An 18135-nucleotide genomic window follows, 5' to 3' on the forward strand; every position below is an offset into this window, starting at 1 on the left:
ACAATTCAGTGACAGACACACATGATTTTACCCCTACAGCCTTCATAAAACAAACAGGACAATGGGTAGGGAAGCAAGTTTCTTCAAAAACAAGCTGTATGCTTTGGGGGTAAGGGAGTGCAATATACCACCCTATCACAATACTTGGCTTCCTCTTTAGAGACTGACAAAGCTTCTATGTTTTCTCAAGATCTCCCAGAAGGAAACAGACAATGCCGGAGTGGGGGGGAGGGGGGAGGAGGGGAGAGGAGGAAGCTAAACAATGATTTGCTAAATTTGAAAGAAACCCAACTTTTCACATGATACCCAACCTTTCCCGAACGCAACATTCTCTGCCCCGTTCTGTTCTCCAATTTTCCAGCTGGAGCCATCCCGAGCAAGTGGTGTCATCAGCTCAACTAAAAATACTTCCTTCGTCTTGGCTGTACAGTGGCCTGTGGGCTTTCTGCATTTTGGCTGGATTTTACCAAAAGGAGTGACTCAGCCTCTTACAAGCCTTTGCTGCAAGTGTTACTATAGCTGATGGCTACGGAAACCCCTTTCACATGGGCTCTTTCGGGACCAGGAGTTCAGTTAGGTAAACCCCTCGGTGTCTTCTGGAAACAGAACGGTTATCGAAGCTCCAACTATGTCGGTCGGGTTAAACTTTGACCAACTCAGGTGACCGGTCAGTCGAGCTCAAAACCTTGCGGAATACTTCGTATCAGCCGAGACCACACACCCAGATTCCTGGAGCATGTCTGGTGTTTGTAATCAAACATAACCCCAGAATGTTTGCTCTCCTAAGTAGTGGAGACACGTTCTTCTCAGTTGAAAGCTTTGTGTCTTACTCAACAAGGTCTGTATCTGAACTATGTTAAAGGTGCATAGTAAAGGGATGATATCACAGGGTTGCTTTGATTCTTTGAGCTCTTGTGCTGAGCTGAAGTTGAGCAGTGACAATGAGTCATGTCGTCTTGTGACCGGCCGGGCACTTTCCCAATCAGAGAGACTGTTGAGATCTTAGACAATAGAACCTGGGGTTGTTTGAAGAGGAGGGATCCACAGAACCCGTATGCTTGGTGACACCAGGCTTGTGTGAGTAACAAAATCCGTTCCTATGCCTGCTGAGTAGCAAAACGCCAATGATGAGGTAACACTTAGTAAGGCTGACTCATTTCCTCATTTGCAGATGAAAGGGATTGTTTGAGAAATGACTGTCTCACAGGTACAGGTGATGCGTGGTGAGTCTTTTTAAAGCAAGGCTGGCCATGACCTCGGCTCGTCAGTTATCGGGTCTGTTGAAGAGCACGTTTTATTAGGAAATCATGTCAGGGGTTAAAAGCCAGGTCCATTTCAGTCCTTAACAATGTGAGGGTGGCTGATGTCAGACAATATTCACGAGAAAGAGCTCGTGTAAAGCTTGTACAAATCACGTGTCAAGACGGTTGAAAATTGAAAACAAAAATGTGAACTCAATGCAAGGTTTCTTTTTATCTTCCACCAGACATGTTTCACTGGTGAGGCCGCGGCTATTACCCTGGACATCTGTGTAGGACATCTGTGGGCGGGTGCTGGATGGCCCCCTCCATAGGTAGGGACGTCCCGATGGTACGGGGGCTGTGGGATTTCCAGCCGTGTCCTGTTGACTTGAGCCCGCTTGGCAGGCACTGCCATCATGGGAAACCGAGAACCCCCCTCCTCCCCGACTTGCTGTAATCTCCTGGGCTTTATAATCAGGCTGCCTTTACAAACACATTCCTCAAAGCTACTTTGGAGCGTACTTATTTTTAAAAATACGAGAAGCCTGTTGGGAGAAAAACATTAGATCAATGCGTTCCTCCCCCAAAGTCATAACTCTTTCCTTCCTGGCGTAGATTTTGCTAGGAGGTTACCAAAATGGCAATAAGCTCTCTGCAGAGGATTTTGTTATTTTCATTCATTTGTAACGTGTGACTTGCCCTCGACCGCCTCTTTCCCTACTTGGTGTGCCTTCTTTTGAATTCTCGTGTAATTTCAAAGGTTGTACAGCTCTTTTTGTTGTTGGGAAACCACAGATTGTGAAACATGTTAAATGGAGCACATTTAAAAATAACCTCGCCTTTTCTGCCGTTTGGGTAAGGCCGTTTGCTTGTTTGGGGTTGCTAATGGGAATAAGTGACCATGTGCGGAATACCTCTAGCGCCAGCTTGTTTGCTCAGAGGAAAGAATTCATTGAATGGCCATAGACTACATTCCAGAACGTTAGCCAACCACTTTGCAAAAGTGTACTGTTGGGTCACAGCAAAGCTCTCCAGCACTCCTCAAAAAGCAACGGCAAAGGTCCGCCCAGGGGACAGAGATCTCGTTGCAGGACATCCATATGAGCTCTCCTAGCAAGAATTTTTATTAGTGGTTCTTGCCTCCTCTTGGTTTCCTGATAAAAGGCTATTGGAATTTTTAGTCTCTGGGAATCCACGGGACTCTATTTTTTTTGTTTTGTTTTGTTTTTTTGAAGTTACCTCCTATGTTTTGCGATTAATTCTCCCAAAGAGCTCAAGCTAAATATTGTGACGCAGGGTGGAGGCAGGGGTAATTTCAGATACTTCGGGGCCTAGAGTAGATTCGTCGCGTGGTATCTGTCTCCTTCCTCGCGCACAGATCACAACGCCAGGGCTCAGCATTTGGAATCTGAGAACCTGCAGAGGCATCTCGTGGGTCTCTGGGGAGGACGACAATGAACTTGGGGGGTGGGATGCTGCACATCCCGACTCCCCCCACCTCGTTTATCTGAGGAATTGGGCAACTCTACTTTGATCTGCTTTCAGACAAGAGTTCTTTTTAACACGAGCGGATAAATACATGCATTTCAAGGCTGTTTAGAAGGGAATGTCAAAGCCGACAGAGAAAGAGGCCGACGCACCTCATCTGGCCGTTCACAAGAGGAGTCAGGGCAGGGTGATGAGCCGGTCTGTCGAGGTGGTTCCTCCTCTGGATTCTGGTATGCCCGGGTGGAGTCCGGACCCCGTCGTCCGCCCTCTTTCCCCCGTCCCTTCCTCTTGACCGTCTCTGTGCTATGTGGCCTTACAAGTGGTGGGACTCTGCAGGAAACCCACTTTCTGTGATGGGGACGGCTAAGGTGGCAGGTTCAGTCTCTCCCAGTGAGACCTCCCCGCCCCGGTGAATAGGGACCTCTTCTCCCGAGCCAGTAAGCCCGAGATCCCGAGAGCCAACTTTCTTCCCTTCCCAACCCCACCACTCCCCCTTCCAAAGAGCAAATGGGCCTTCTCGGCGGCCCTCAGATTTGTCCACCCCAGCCTGCCCGTCCCCACGGCCACCGTCCTATTTTGGGCCTTCCCTATGTCAGGCCCATCTGTCTTCCCAACGTCTTCTTGCTTGGGCCACACTCTTCCCTCCGGCTCTCGTGAATGCTTCACATGATGGCCAGATGGGTCCTCAAATGCTGCTTCGAAAGTGTCACTTTTCTAATAAAAATCTTTCCCCCTTGTCTCAGGGTATTCGAATCCCGCTGACTCATTTATCTATTATTTTACTCAATGAATATCAAAGCACTGCTCTTTCATTGTTGACCATGGTGTGCGTAGAGCGGCCTGAATACAACCATTTTAACTTGACATACAAAGCCGTTTTAAATATAAGGTCCAACTATGCCCTTCCTAGATGACGAGGACCAGGAGATACTTGGAACACACGTCTGCGACGCCCGTCAACCATCCTTCCTTCAAACCAGAGTGAGCAGCTGTGTGCCAGGGGCTGTGTCCAAACACGTCGAAACCCCTGCTCTTGCGAGTGCATATTTCAGCAAGGGGCTGAGGGGGAGAATCCCGTCTGTCTTCCACGAGCACGTAAGCCTCTGTAGGAGATGTCTCCTGTAGAGCAATCAAGTAATAAAGAACGACAACAAAAAAGTCACTTCCCGTAGCTCATAGCTAACAATGCAGTCTCTGGAAATCACATGTGTGTGAAGACAGAGATTATAACTCCCGTCTCTTTCATCTTTTCTGGGGGGTCATTTCGAGTTGTTTGGGTGAAAAGCAAAGGCCCGTCGAGGGCACGTGAACAAATTCTGAGGCTGGGGCCACCGGAAATCAGACTCTGAGGGTTTTGCACCCTGCAGTGTGACAGCAGTGGCCTCTGAGAAACGTGCACTTCATGCCTCTGAAGGAGACAGCCCAGACTCACTGTCGTGCAACCCGCATGACACTGACCCAGCTCTTCCGTGGCCCCCTCCAGCCCACGGGACTGCTGCAGACTAAATCACGTCCCTCCACAATTTATAGGTTGAAGCCCTAATTCCCAGTGTGACTGTATCTGGAGATGGGCCCTCTAAAAGGGTGTAATTAACATTAAATGAGATTATAAAGGTGGGACCCTGACCCAATATGACTGGAGTCCTTACAAGAAGAGGAAAGAACACCAGAGAGTTCTCTCTCACCCTCCTCCCTGTGAAGACACAATGAGAAGGAGGTGGTCTACAAGCCAAGAAGAGAGCTCTCCCCAGAACCTGGCCATGCTGGCACCTTGATCTTGGACTCCCAGCCCCTAGAGCTCCGGGAGATAAATGTCTGTGGTTTAAGCAGCCCGTCTGCGGGGTTCTGCTCTGGTGGCCCAAGCCAAGACAAGGTGTCTTCAACCACCATGACAAGGAGGGTGCTGGCAGTGTTTTTCCCTCTTTGTCTCTGCTCCGTGGTGCTCTGGGATCCCCCACGGCGTGTGCGTTCTTACCTGCCCACCTTGATTAGAAGCCCTACCGTTAGGACTCCAGGAATGGGTCATGTAATTATTTGTACCCTGGGGGACTAGCCAGATATGTTCTTCACACTATGAAAAGTAATATTTGTTGCCTGATTAACCGGTCTGCCAGATGACTAGCCAAGATGTACCTGGGTGTGCTGAAACAGTTTGTTTTCACTTTGGCTTCGGGATCGGCAACGAAATATTGAGAATATTCTGCACACAATTCTGGCTATTTTGAGATTTGAGAGTTGTTTATTTTCTCCTGGAATGATCCAGAGAGTTAGCTCAGTTCTGCCCTCCAACTGGCGTATAGACATAAAATAGGGCATCAGACACCAACTTCTATGAAAGGCTCACTTTAATTTTCTTTGAACGGGGAGTGTTTTATCAATAAAATTAAAACCCCCCATTTCCATTCTCTGGCACTTGACCAGGGAGCTTCATCCTGAAACCCTTTCTTTAAAATTATCCCATCTCTTCTTAGTACAAAAAGGGAAAATACCTTTCCCTTTCACGGTGTTCCTTTCTTCATCCTGCATGAAATCAATTTCAAAGAAAGGAGGTGAACTCTTTAGCACAATAGCAAGATTTTCAATTAACAGCAATAACCTGGACTGGATCAGAAAATAAAGCCATGTGGGCTGAAGCCACCCAGGGTGAACACTTTTTAATTGTTCTCACGGATAGCGCACGTGCGTCGTAAAATAACCCCCAAAACCATTTTCATGTGCATTTCTAACCTAACATGACCCCGTGCGTGGTGCGTGATCTAACTGCTTGATGTGGGGCCACTGAAGCATGAGTCACCTTTCTGTTCAATTACAAAAGTGATCTTTCATTCAGACCGCGTGTTAGGAATATTTTGCTTATTCGACAGTGGTGTTCAGACATTTGTTATCCGAGAGGTTAACCGTTTCTATCCGAGCTTGGCAAATACATTTTTTAAAACGGTTCTGACACTATTTCATTAAATTACAACATCTGGGTCTAACGGCCACGCGGCAAGCTAGTTGGGTGATGTCGCGTGCCTGAGCCCCACCTCACAGATGCCTGGTGCCTTCGGCTCAGGCTCCGGAAGTAAAGGAAGGGAAAGCATTGACTTCACTGCTTCAGTAATTGTAGCGACTGTCCCCTTCGTCAGCAAGGCCAAACTGGCACTTGCAAAATGATCAGGACTGTTGATGTTATAAACGTTTTGCTCGGACTGTTTACCTAGTTAATTGCCTGAAAAACCTCTGTGTTGTCAACTTCCCCCTTTCCGAAACGACTCTACACAACTTCGTGCCGTTGGGGTAACTTTCAGCTGCAAGTTACAGAGGGTACAATGAACAGAGATATTCACCATTGACCCCGTATTTAGTTCACATAAAGTTAAGTGCCAAGGAGGAGGATCTGGGGCCGAAGGAGCCTCTCAGTAACATCTTCAAAGATCCAGTATCGTTTTCCAATTTCTGATTCATCATCTCTGCTTTGTAGTTTTTATTCTCATGGTTCTAGGATGCTTGCTGCCTGTCCAGGCAGCTCCAGGTTCAGGTTAGGAAAAGGGGGGAGATTGTTGTTCAATAGGCATAAAGTTTCACTTATGTGAGATAAATGAGCTCTGGAGATCTGCTGTACAACGTTATGTCTGTAGTTAGAAATACCGTGTCGTGCGCTGAACAAAGGGAGAGGGTAGATCTCACATTAAGTATTCTTACACCAATAAGAAAGAAAGTGAGAAAGGGAGACGGAGAGAGAAGAAGGAGGAGGAGGAAAGAAAGGGTGAACAGGGGCACTAAGAAACTTAGGAGGTGACAAGTATGTCCATCACCTTGATGGTAATCAATTATATAATTGAGTTATCAATTGTTACTCAGTAAAGCTGTTAAAAGAAGAGGAGAAGAGTCCAAAGATTTCTCCTGAAGAAACTTTCCTTTTTATCTGTTATCTTTTATCTTTTTTTTTCTTTTTTTTTTAAACACATTTGGAAAGTATAGTCCTCCCAGGAAAGTCTGCCTACCTCTCATGATTGCGAACTTTGCCATACGTCTGCGCCCCAGTTCAAAGGAGGCTTGGAGTCAGCTCTCTGATCTGGACAGTGACTTGCATGGTTTCTGGGTAGCAAATCCAGCCCTCTGCCATAGTGTCTTTCATGTATGTGTTACGAGAGGCATCACAGAAAGTCAAGTTGTGGGTTCGTCTCATTATTTGTTGACCTCACCCAAACAAAATACCAACAGAAAAAACAATGCCTGATGATTTTTTCTAATTTACTAGAACTAAGAATAAAATGAAATAAGCCACGTGGGACTCAAATTCTGTGCTATCTATCACCCACTAGCTGCATGATCTAGGCAAGATGCTTCATGCCTACCGTCCTTGGTTTCCACATTGGTCATGCAGGCCAAGAGATTACCCACTTGGTAGATTTCTGCAGGAACGGCCCAGTGCATCGCTCCTTTGGTATGAATTCCTCTTCTACATTGAATCTAGGCTTCGCCCAGACTTTCTTTGGCCAGTCAGACATCAAACTACATGAAACAAGCAAGCAGAACACAACACACGTGGGACAAGCTTGTGCAGGGGGCGAGGGCGGGGGTGCGTTGGAGATTCCATTCTGTGAAGACGTTTGGCAGGAAAGACCTTCTGGAAACACAGGCGCAGATCGTAGCCGTTCCCACTGAGCCCAACGTCTTTCCAGCCTACAAGCTAAACGCAGCTGCGTGTGTAAGCACAGGCTAGACCTGCAGAAGGTCTGAGCAATAAACCCACAGATACGCTGAAGGACTGCAGGCACTGCTGGGTTAGGTCACAAAGTTCTGTGGCAGAACAAGGTTACTGATATTCACCAACTTTCCAGTGGGATGATTGGCAAGGATTGCGAGATCCCGGGCACAAAGCAAGCACTCAAAAATACTGGTTGTTACTACTGCTGTTGTCATTGTTATTTTCATTGTACCCCATAGATCTGTGAAAAGGTCTTGTCAATTAGAAAGAAAAAAACACCCTGCAAATGCCATCTTAACACCTGCAATCTGTTTAGCATCCCGTGCTGTGGGGTTTTCCTTTAAGAAGATTATATCCTGGCTAATCCATTTAAGATAAAGAGACAATGCGTTTGTCACCACAGGCTATAAATAAATAATAAGGAACCCGACTCTATGAAACACGTCAAATAAGTGAACATTCAGAGAATCAGGACGTAATGGAGGTTTTCAGAGAACACTTTGTAAAACGTATCTCTCGGTCAGGGTCTTGAATGGAGGGAAGTATTTCAAAAACGTGGATGCTAATGATAGTGTTAATATCTACCTTTGTTGAGAGCTTCTTGTGTTCCGGATGTGAGAATAAGCACTTCAAAAGCAATTTCAGGGGCGCCTGGGTGGCGCAGTCGGTTAAGCGTCCGACTTCAGCCAGGTCACGATCTCGCAGTCCGGGAGTTCGAGCCCCGCGTCGGGCTCTGGGCTGATGGCTCAGAGCCTGGAGCCTGTTTCCGATTCTGTGTCTCCCTCTCTCTCTGCCCCTCCCCTGTTCATGCTCTGTCTCTCTCTGTCCCAAAAATAAATAAACGTTGAAAAAAAAAATTTAAAAAAAAAAAAAAAAAAGCAATTTCAGATTGCATCCTTACCGTAGCCTTATGAGGCGGTTTGATCCTACCCTAGTTTACAGACAGGGGCACAGCATGGGAGAGAAATTAAGAAATTTCCTGATCTAATACTACCCTTCTGGTCAGTAATGGAGCTGAGATTTGCTGCCACGCTCGCCTGATTCCGGACCTAATGCTCTTTCTCTTTGCACAGAGGCTGGCAGAGAAAGTAAATGTATTTATACTCTTCAGAAAACTCACTTAGAAGTTGAAGGGAGACTTGATTGTTACCATTGCCACAAGTCTGCCTTGACGTATATTCCGAAAGGTCCTGAGTAAATGTATTAGCAGAAAGTTATTTTTGTGAATAAAAGGCATGTATTGTTCTAAAGCAAAAGAATAACAATACAGCAAAATCTTGGATTATGAGTAACTTGTTCTGGGAGTGTTCCACAAGACGAGCAAACATTTCTAACACGTTTTAACTTGATAAACGAGCGATGTCTTGCAATACGAGTCGTATGTGACGCTGAACGTCACGTGATCACAACTGAGTCGACGGCTCTTCCCTCTCTCTCTGTCTCTTTGCGGGATTGTGAGTGATCGTCTCCCGTGCTCGGATGCTCGGTCTCAGGCCGTGGTGTTTGGCAGGAATCAGTGATTTTTCAGAATGATGGAAGGTGCCCACACTGGCACTAGGGTGTTTTTGTCACTTCAGAGCACCTAGGGACAGTCCTTTGCTTTTCCACCCAAGAATGAGTTTAGGAATGCTTTGCCTCATTCTAGGTCAGGCTGCCTGCAGATAGAGACCCTTCCCTCTGCTGCCTTATTGCCAGTTACATTAAATACAGTACATGACAGGAGTTTATTAATACTACACTGTAGTCAACACCCATTAGTGATAGTGAAAGTCATCCTACACAATAATCCTCCTCTCTCTTGCCTCCCTCATACCAGCCACGAAGGTTTTCCAAGGGAAGTGCGGGTTAATTTGTTTATTCTCCTTTATATTTTGTATTTTCTTTATTATTTTGTGTTATTTAACAGTATTGTAATCATGTTTATATGAATGTTTTTGAGCGATGGAGCAAATCATCTGACTTTCCATTATTTCTTATGGGGAAATTCACTTTGATAGACAAGTGTGATTACAAGCATGTTTCCAGAACAAATTATGCTTGCAAACCAAGGTTTTACTGTAGCTAGCATGTATCTAGTATTTACTTTGGGCCAGGAACTGATCCGGTGTTTTATGCATTTGGTAACTTTTTTCCCCTCCCAACCAACATGCGAGCATAGGTTCTGTTATTTCCCCCACTTTATAGGTAATATGACGAGATTCAGAGATGTGAAGTCACTCTCCAAGGTCACAGAACTTTAAAAATGTTGGGTCAGTGGTGGGAATCCAGGCCCTCAAGCCCCATGCAGTTGAAGGACTGCTCCACACACGGTATGAGCCCTTCTAGACCTGAACTCAAACATCAGAGGAAGCAGAAAGTGAAAAGTCAAAGCTTGTGTGTGCCTAGCTACAGAGACTGGGGGTTTCTTTGTTACTACAGCATGATGTAGCTCGTCCTGACTGATACAAGTGGCCAGTCAGAAGGCATAACATTCCCACTAAAGGAGCTATTCTCATTTTTATTTTATCCCACTATCCCATTTAATCCTGTTTCTTCTTGAACCCAGTCTTCCCACTAAGGTATGTCCTATTAGTTTCATTTCACTGATGAGTAAAATGAAGCTCAGAGAGGTTCAGAAACCTTTCCGATGATCCACTGAAAGCAGCAGAGTTTGGATTTGAACTCAGTTCTGTCTGATGCCGAAGTCCCTGAAGCCTAAAGTTGTAGAGATCAAGGTGGCCTTTAAAGTTACTTAGTAAAGTTACTTCAAGTCCTAGAAAAGTTTTGGCAATCTAATGTAATTCACATAGCAGGGACAAAATTTCCTCCGCAAAATTCTCCTAGTGTTGCCAAGAACTTATAGCAGAAATAAAATTACATTTGTTAAAAATAATGGTGTTTAAATGCCTGAAATAGAGTCTTTTAAGGCATTAAAAACTCATGCAATTTGTATTTAGCCTTTCTAGAAGCCAGTTAAGACGAATACCTGCTTTTGCTTTTAAAAGTGTTTACGTGTATAATATACATCCCCCAACCCAGTCCAGTTTTCTTGCTCTTTGGTAAAAACACATTTATTTTTTTTTAAAGTTTATTTATTTACTTTTGGGAGAAAGAGAGAGAGAGAGAATGAAAGAGAGGAGACAGGAGTCAATCCTAAGCAAGCTCCATGCTGTCAACACAGAGCCCAACATGAGACTCGATCCCACCAACCATGAGATCATGACCTGAGCCGAAATCAAGAATGGATGCTTCACCAACTGAGCCCCCCAGGCGCCCCAAAAACACATTTCCAAATGATCCTTAGGAATGGTTCTTTTTCCTTTGTTGGGATTTCATGGAGCACAGGGAAGAGGAAAGGCAAAAGAGTGGATCACCGGGGGGACCACCATGTTTCACATCACACAGATAAGAGCGAAGTTTTGCAAATTACTTCAGGTGGATCCCTGCCACGATTGTCCACTGTTGTAAGGCACGATCCAGCCAATGGTTCAGGTCAGAATCCAACTTTGACATGAATTGTCTGAATAGCTGCCTCGGCACTCCACTTCCCCCGAACATGTAAAAAGCCACAGAGTGTTTTATTACGTTCAGTTGAGCAATCAAAAGGGTCATCCCCAAAACTCAGTAACTCCGTGGATAATGTGATACCAGGGACAGTCAATTGAATTCATGGCACGATCGATTTCTCCAAAGGCTAAATTTAGGAGTCTCAGGACAGCTTTTGCCTGCGTCTTCAAACCTGTGGAGATAACTCCAGAGGCCCAGTCTGTGGATGCTTCTTAGTGGTAGCTGGAGATTAATCTGGGGAAGGCTGCTTCTGGTAAAAACAGACAAACAAAACATTGAAGTATGGTTCTCAAGCCACGAGACTGACCATCTTGCGTAATGAACTCCATCTGAATGCATTTCCAAAAGAGGAATTTCCTGATTCTTTTCCATTATATCTTTTTTAATTTTGAACTATGTGACTATATTAAGATAATGAAAAATTAAGGTTAAATTACGCACATTTTTGGATTACATGTAGACGGATCTCACACACACAAACACACACAAGTATTTTTATTACTGCGGGAGGAAACACACTTTTGGATGCAAAAAGTCATGTGTGTTTTATTTTATACGCTGCGTTTCTTACTTTCTTGTCAACCCATTGTACCAGCACACATACTCCCTTATCTCCCGGAAATGTTACCGTTCACTCAATGGGAAATTGCCCCCTGCTCCATGCATGAGGCACGAGTGTTCTGGGGCATAGTGTAGGTCAGAGGCCACTTTCTATCCCTTTAATTGTGTCCTCACGACTGGAGCTAATTGAGGCACACGACAATGTCACGGGACTTACAGTAAGTCCACGAATCCAGAGATTTCTTCCTTCTGCCCAAGCAGCTTGTCCACCAGCTGCCAACGTCCTGTCTGAGCAGCTGCCCTGTGCCCCCAGCCTGCACCTGTGCCTCGCTCCACACCCCCTGCCCTCAGTGCCCTGCGTTCCTCCTGCTTCCATGAGTCCTACGGGTTTCCTCCTTGCCCTTCACGATTTCCTGCTCACCGTTCCTGGTAATTGGAGCCTTTTGCTTCTTTGCAGATGGGAGAGTGCCCACTGGCATTTCCTGGCACAGTGAGGACAGCGCTGCGACATGATCTGCACTTGGCCACTTGTGTGGGATGTGGGGCAATGGCCACCAGGTGATGACCGGGCTCTAGGGACCGCGTGTCCCCTCCAGCCTGACAACTAATAGGGACGGATGCTGTGTACTGTCTGCATTGATATCATTGGACATAGTCGTTTTAACCTCGACCGAGTCTTATTATTTCACTCTTTTTGAAATACAATATTTATATAATTTGTTGCTATTCTCTAAGGGACACTTATTATGTGGGGATTCTAGTACGTTTTACCAATGTAGTTGTTATAATGGCCTGCAAGTGCCTTGATTTTAAAACCTTATTTGCCAGGTCTTTTGAGAGCTGGCTATAACCCGAGATTATTCTCATAATGGACTGCTTATATAATGTGCTTCCTAAAAGCCAAGTGGTACTTATCACCTGGTTTTGCATATTGAGCGACATTTCTAGCTTGGTATTAATAATCCCACATTACAATAAAAATAATAATTACAGGGATTTGAAAATTCATTACAAATCTCCTTAAGCCCAGGTGAACTCATTAACTCTTAGATTTAAAAAAAAATGGAATTAAAGAAAACAAAGACTTGACTTTATTCTGCCTGATGTGACGACTTTGAGGAAGAAGGAGAAGCAGAAGTGGGTTCTGCGACCCTCAACTCCAGGGTTAGACCGGCTACACTGACTGCTTAAAATAGTCTGGGATCTGGGGCGCCTGGGTGGCTCAGTTGGTTGAGTGTCGGACTCTTGATTTCGGCTCAGGTCAAGGTCCCAGGGTCGTGGGATCGAGCCCCATGTCGGGCTCTGCACTGAACGTGGAGCCTGCTTGGGATTCTCTCTCCCTCTCTCTCTCTCTCTCTCTCTCTCTGCCCCTCCCCCCCACTCACATGCACTCTCTCGTAAATTAAAAAATATATATTAAAAAAAAATAGAAGCAGAGCAAGAAGCCTGCCTATCAGCTCTGAGTCAAACTGGTGGCCGTGAAGGAGAGCTTTCTGCCTCTGCCCTCCTGAGGGAGGTGAAAGGAAGAGAATAAGAAAGCATCATAGAGGAACCCCCAGATCGCAAACAAAACGTGCAAACAAGCTGGCCTTTTTAAGCAGTTCGAGACCTGTCAAGATAGGCTTCCTGTCCCGTTTTTGCCTTCACGCTGTTGGCGTCTCGGTCGGCAAAGGCCCTATGGGTGTGAATTCAGTGATTTGCGGGATTTGGGGACATCTCCTCGGCATAACCTTTTCCAGGTGTAATGGGTTGGATGGTGTCGAATTCATAAACTGAAGTCCTGGTCCCACTACCTGAGAATGTGACCTTATTCGGAGATAGAGTCTTTTCGCGGGAATGAAGTTAACAGTTGTCACTGGGGTGATCCCGACCTGAGCGGTGTCCTTACAAGAAGGGGATGCACTCGGAGGGAGAACGCCAAGTCGAGTTGAAGTCAGAGGTGGGGGTGAGGCAAAGAACGCCGAAGTTGGCCAGGACACCACTGGACGCAGGAGAGGGGTCTGGACCAGGCAGACCCTCCCTCAGAGCCTCAGTAGCAACTAGCCCTGGATCTCAGACCTCTGGGTGCAGGGACAACACATTTGTGTTGTTTTTGTATGCGTGTTTGTTCCGACCGCCATAGCAAAGTAACTCCTTAGGTCTACACAGGAGCTAAGTCATACCCGAGGTAGTCATGTCCCATCCAGAGCTTACAGCGAGCGACCCCATGAAACACTTAGCAATGGTAGGAGGCAAATCACGGTCTGAAGGCCACAGGGCAATTCAGAAACCACAAATGCTGTTGGATTCACATGACAGGAGATAAGGAGAGACGGACACCTCCAAGGAGCACCATGCAAGCCGTGGGCATGGTCCCGAGCAAGAAAGCGGAGCCCAGGGTCTCAGAGATGATAGTTGGTGGCAAAAGCCGAGGCAAAGCACATTGTGTGTCCTCACGGGCAACGGGAAGAGACTTAAACGGGGTAGAAATGAACCCCCACGTAGGCAAGGTGCTTTCATGTTGTGGAGGAGGAGAAGGTCATTTGTCACACTCAAACTTTCCAGGAGAACGTGCATTTACTCTACACTGTATCCCACTTCAAACATCAAAGAAAAGCAAAAATGCCAAATTTCCTTTTGTTATTTCCATATACCTCTATAATGAGGGTAAAAATGTAAAAGTGCCATGTAGGAAATACCCAGGGGAGCATCCTTACTGGGGATGACTTTACCATTTACAATCATTAAAGAAAAGTGTATTTCATCCATAAAGATGAGAACATTTATTGCCATTGGTAGAGCTTATCTAAATTCAAATTCCTTTTCAACATTCGATCACAAGTCATATGAAAAAAACTATCTAATAATTGACTTAGATTTCCTTTACATATAGCTCTGACCTGTTTTTTTGAGAGCTTTTCCTATCTGCTCATTTTCTATCAATGGACGTGACACTTGCTCATATCTGCTCAGATTATAGTCCGTGCCACCCTCCCAACAGCTCATTCAAATCTTTTACGGCGCAGAATACAACATCACTGTAGTTTTATTTTCCTCTAAGGAAATTCCCAACATGTAAGTCTAAATATCAACGGTAGTAAGAAAAGCAAATAGGGTAAGACCACAATGGAAATTTGACTCATCCCGAAACTTCACAAGTTGTAATATGCCCCGAAAATAGTTGTCCCTAATGCTTGGCAAGATTTCTTCTTAGATCTTCTGGGATTGTGAAATACACTGCAAATACTCCACTGTTCTTTATTTTATTTTTTATTAAAAAAATTTTTTTTCAACGTTTATTTATTTTTGGGACAGAGAGAGACAGAGCATGAACAGGAGAGGGGCAGAGAGAGAGGGAGACACAGAATCGGAAACAGGCTCCAGGCTCCGAGCCATCAGCCCAGAGCCTGACGCGGGGCTCGAACTCCCGGACCGCGAGATCGTGACCTGGCTGAAGTCGGACGCTTAACCGACTGCGCCACCCAGGCGCCCCTCCACTGTTCTTTAAACGTCTTGGCTTGCTGGGGCCAGTGGGCACCTGGGATGGCATCTGTAGTTGGTATACAGCATGGCCACCCTTGCATTACTGCCTTGTGTACCTCCGTCTGCACGAGGAAGAAACGGAGCTTCATCCAGGCCACGTGTGCGAATGAAGGATATCCGTTGCACTTTTTCACTTACTGAGTTAAAAGTGAAAAGCAGGTAATTCTATTGCCATTTCAGTAATGAAAAGTGTAGGTAGAAAGGTTGACGTCGTATTTTAAAATGGGCATTGGAGTAAGTGGGTAGAGATTTGATAAAGTAAGAATCCGCTTGCGGTGTGCTCTTGGTTTTGGGGTAGATTCCCACGGTTCATTGCTTCCATACAACACCCAGTGCTCATCCCAACAAGTGCCCTCCTCAGGGCCCAGCTCCCACTTCCCCCTCTCCCCCTCCCCCCCCCATCAACCCTCGGTGTGTTCTCTGTATTTAAGAGTCTCTTATGATTTGCCTCCCTCCCTCTCTGTTTGTAACTATTTTTCCCCCTTCCCCTCCCCCATGGTCCTCTGTTAAGTTTCTCAAATTCCACATATGAATGAAAACATATGGTATCTGTCTTTCTCTGCCTGACTTATTTCACTCAGCATAACACCTTCCAGTTCCACCCACGTTGCTGCAAATGGCAGGATTTCATGCTTTCTCATTGCCAAGTAGTATTCCATTGAATACATGAACCACATCTTCTTTATCCATTCATCACGGATGGACATTTGGGTTCTTTCCATACTTTGGCTACTGTTGATAGTGCTGCTCTAAATATCAAACTTGACAATAAATTCTATTAAAAACTTTTTTTAACATTTATTTATTTCTGAGAGGCAGTGCGAGCAGTGGTTTTGATTTGCATTTCCGTGATGAGGCGGGATGCTGAACGAATTTTTATTTACCACCTGACCGTTTGTCTTTTTTGGGAAAAAAATGTCTATTCTGCTCCCTTAACTGCTTTTTAATAGGGTCATTTACTTAGTTAGTTACTTACCTATAACTCAGTAGCCTATACCTCAAAAAGTATTCTTTATACGCTTTGACTGTTAACGCCTTCCTTCTCCAGCATATAATTTGCAAATATTTTCTCGCATCCTGTAGGTTGTCTTTTCAGTCATTCTTTTGCTCCGCAGAAGAAACTTTTTGGTTTGGTGTAGTCCCACTTGTTTATTTTTGCTTTCGTAGCCTGTCCATTTGGTGTCCTGTCATGCGATGTTTTGAACACGGAGGCTAAGCAACCATCAGCTCTTCTGGAGCTCTGTCGGAGGGCTCCAGGCTCTGCTCGATGAACAGCAAGGATGGGAGGCATTGAGGACTGTAGTGCAGGTAACCGTCTGACATTTGACTTTGGCCCAGCAGCGGTTTCCACTTAGTCCCTGCTCCCTGCTGTGGTGCTAATTAGCTCATGGTCGCTAGCTAATGGAGGAATAGCTTATTCCAAAGGAATCAAGGCTTACCTGTAATTCAGAAACAGCCCTTAAACCCAACCACGTTCTTTTCTTATATTTTTGTGAAACAGGTTTGTTGCAAGTTGGGTGACATAACTAGTCCCAGCTCATATGAATGCTAACTGGCGGCTGTGACTCTAATGTTAACACTCTCAGCAGAGGTTTCTAAACATTTTGGGGACACAGCCCCCATCAGTAAAAAGTCTTCCGTCATAAATATCCAAAGACGTTGTTTTTTTCTTTGTAAGTCGTGGAGACGGAAATCTTCTAATATATCTTAAGCATTTAAAAAGATATACAGAGGGCCCCCTGGATGGCTCGGTTGGTTAAACATCTGACTTTGGCTCAGGTCATGATGTCACAGTTCATGGGTTCGAGCCCCGCATTGGGCTCTGTGCTGACAGCTCAGACCCTGGAGCCTGCTTCAGATTCTGTGTCTCCCTCTCTCTCTGCCCCACCCCTGCTTGCACTCTGTCTCTCAAAAATGAACAAATGTTAAAAAAAAAAAAAAAAAAACACAAATAAAATGCCCACCTTGGGGCACCTGGGTGGCTCAGTCTGTTAAGCGTCCCACTTCGGCTCGGATCATGATCTCACAGTTCGTGGGTTCTAGCCCCGCATCAGGCTCTGTGCTGACAGCTGGGAGCCTGGAGCCTGCTTCGGATTCTGTGTCTCCCTCTCTCTCTGCACCTCCTCTGCTCTCACTCTGTCTCTCTCTGTCTCAAAAATAAATAAACATTAAAAAAAAATCAAAAAGATATACAGACACATCAAATTAAAACACGAATCAGATAAGCATATACGTGAAGGGATATTCACACCCATGAGCACGTATCCATGCAGGTGCACACCCTGATTATGAGACCCCGGAGCGAATAGGAGAGCCGAGGGCTTCAGTGAGCGGCTCAGGGGGGAAAATGAAACGGTTCTTCCCTCTTGAAGACTCCAGCCTGAGTGAGGATGTTTCTTCCACTACCGAAGTAAAGCCACACTGGATAAGAGTAACTTTTAAATATTCATTAGTATGATTCATTGTAATGTTTATGACTTTGAAATCACAAAGGATGAATTATTTTCTTCTAGGTAGAGCACAGCTACAAGATGTTTGCCATAATCACATAGGGGAAGTAATGGATTTTGTATTAGGGCACATCAGTGAGATTGCGGACATATATTCATGCATAAATCTCTGTGGGGAGAAGATGGGGGCCAAGGTTTATCGATTACCTACCGCATGCCAGGCACGCTTCTAGATGGCTTAAACATGTTCAGAGAGATAGGGCTGTGCCACTTTCACATGAAATGTTTGGTACATAGCACGTGCTATTATTGTCTGTCTCACATAATTGTCAAAACGACGCAGACCGTTAGGCACCAATATCCTTACTGTGTACAAGTGGGTCACCTAAGGATAAGAGATGTTTAACAACTTGGCCATGGCCACCCAGCAAAAGGTGGGGGAGGCCTTTCTGATTCCACAGCTACTTACCCTGGGTCTTCGTCTTTGTTTTTGTTGTTGTTGTTTTGTTTTGGTTTGGTTTTTGGGTGTTTTTTTCCCCACTTCTGCCAACTGGTTTTGTCATATCATATGGACAAGACGGTAGATGTCATTCATGTAGCCACACCCGCAGAACGGATCCCTTGAATCCCTTGT

General features: G+C 45.4%; 1 long non-coding RNA gene across 1 annotated transcript in view; it reads left to right on the forward strand.

The window, feature by feature from the left end:
• The first annotated feature begins 240 nt into the window (after window positions 1-240).
• Window positions 241-18135, forward strand: part of LOC115518149 — a 53712-nt gene continuing 35817 nt past the window's right edge. The window contains exons 1-2 of the long non-coding RNA XR_004343828.1: window positions 241-1077; window positions 11987-12087. This is a non-coding gene — a long non-coding RNA (uncharacterized LOC115518149). The remainder of the gene's footprint in view (window positions 1078-11986; window positions 12088-18135) is intronic.

This window comes from Lynx canadensis, chromosome B4, assembly GCF_007474595.2.
Source record: "Lynx canadensis isolate LIC74 chromosome B4, mLynCan4.pri.v2, whole genome shotgun sequence".
Taxonomy (NCBI): domain Eukaryota; kingdom Metazoa; phylum Chordata; class Mammalia; order Carnivora; family Felidae; genus Lynx; species Lynx canadensis.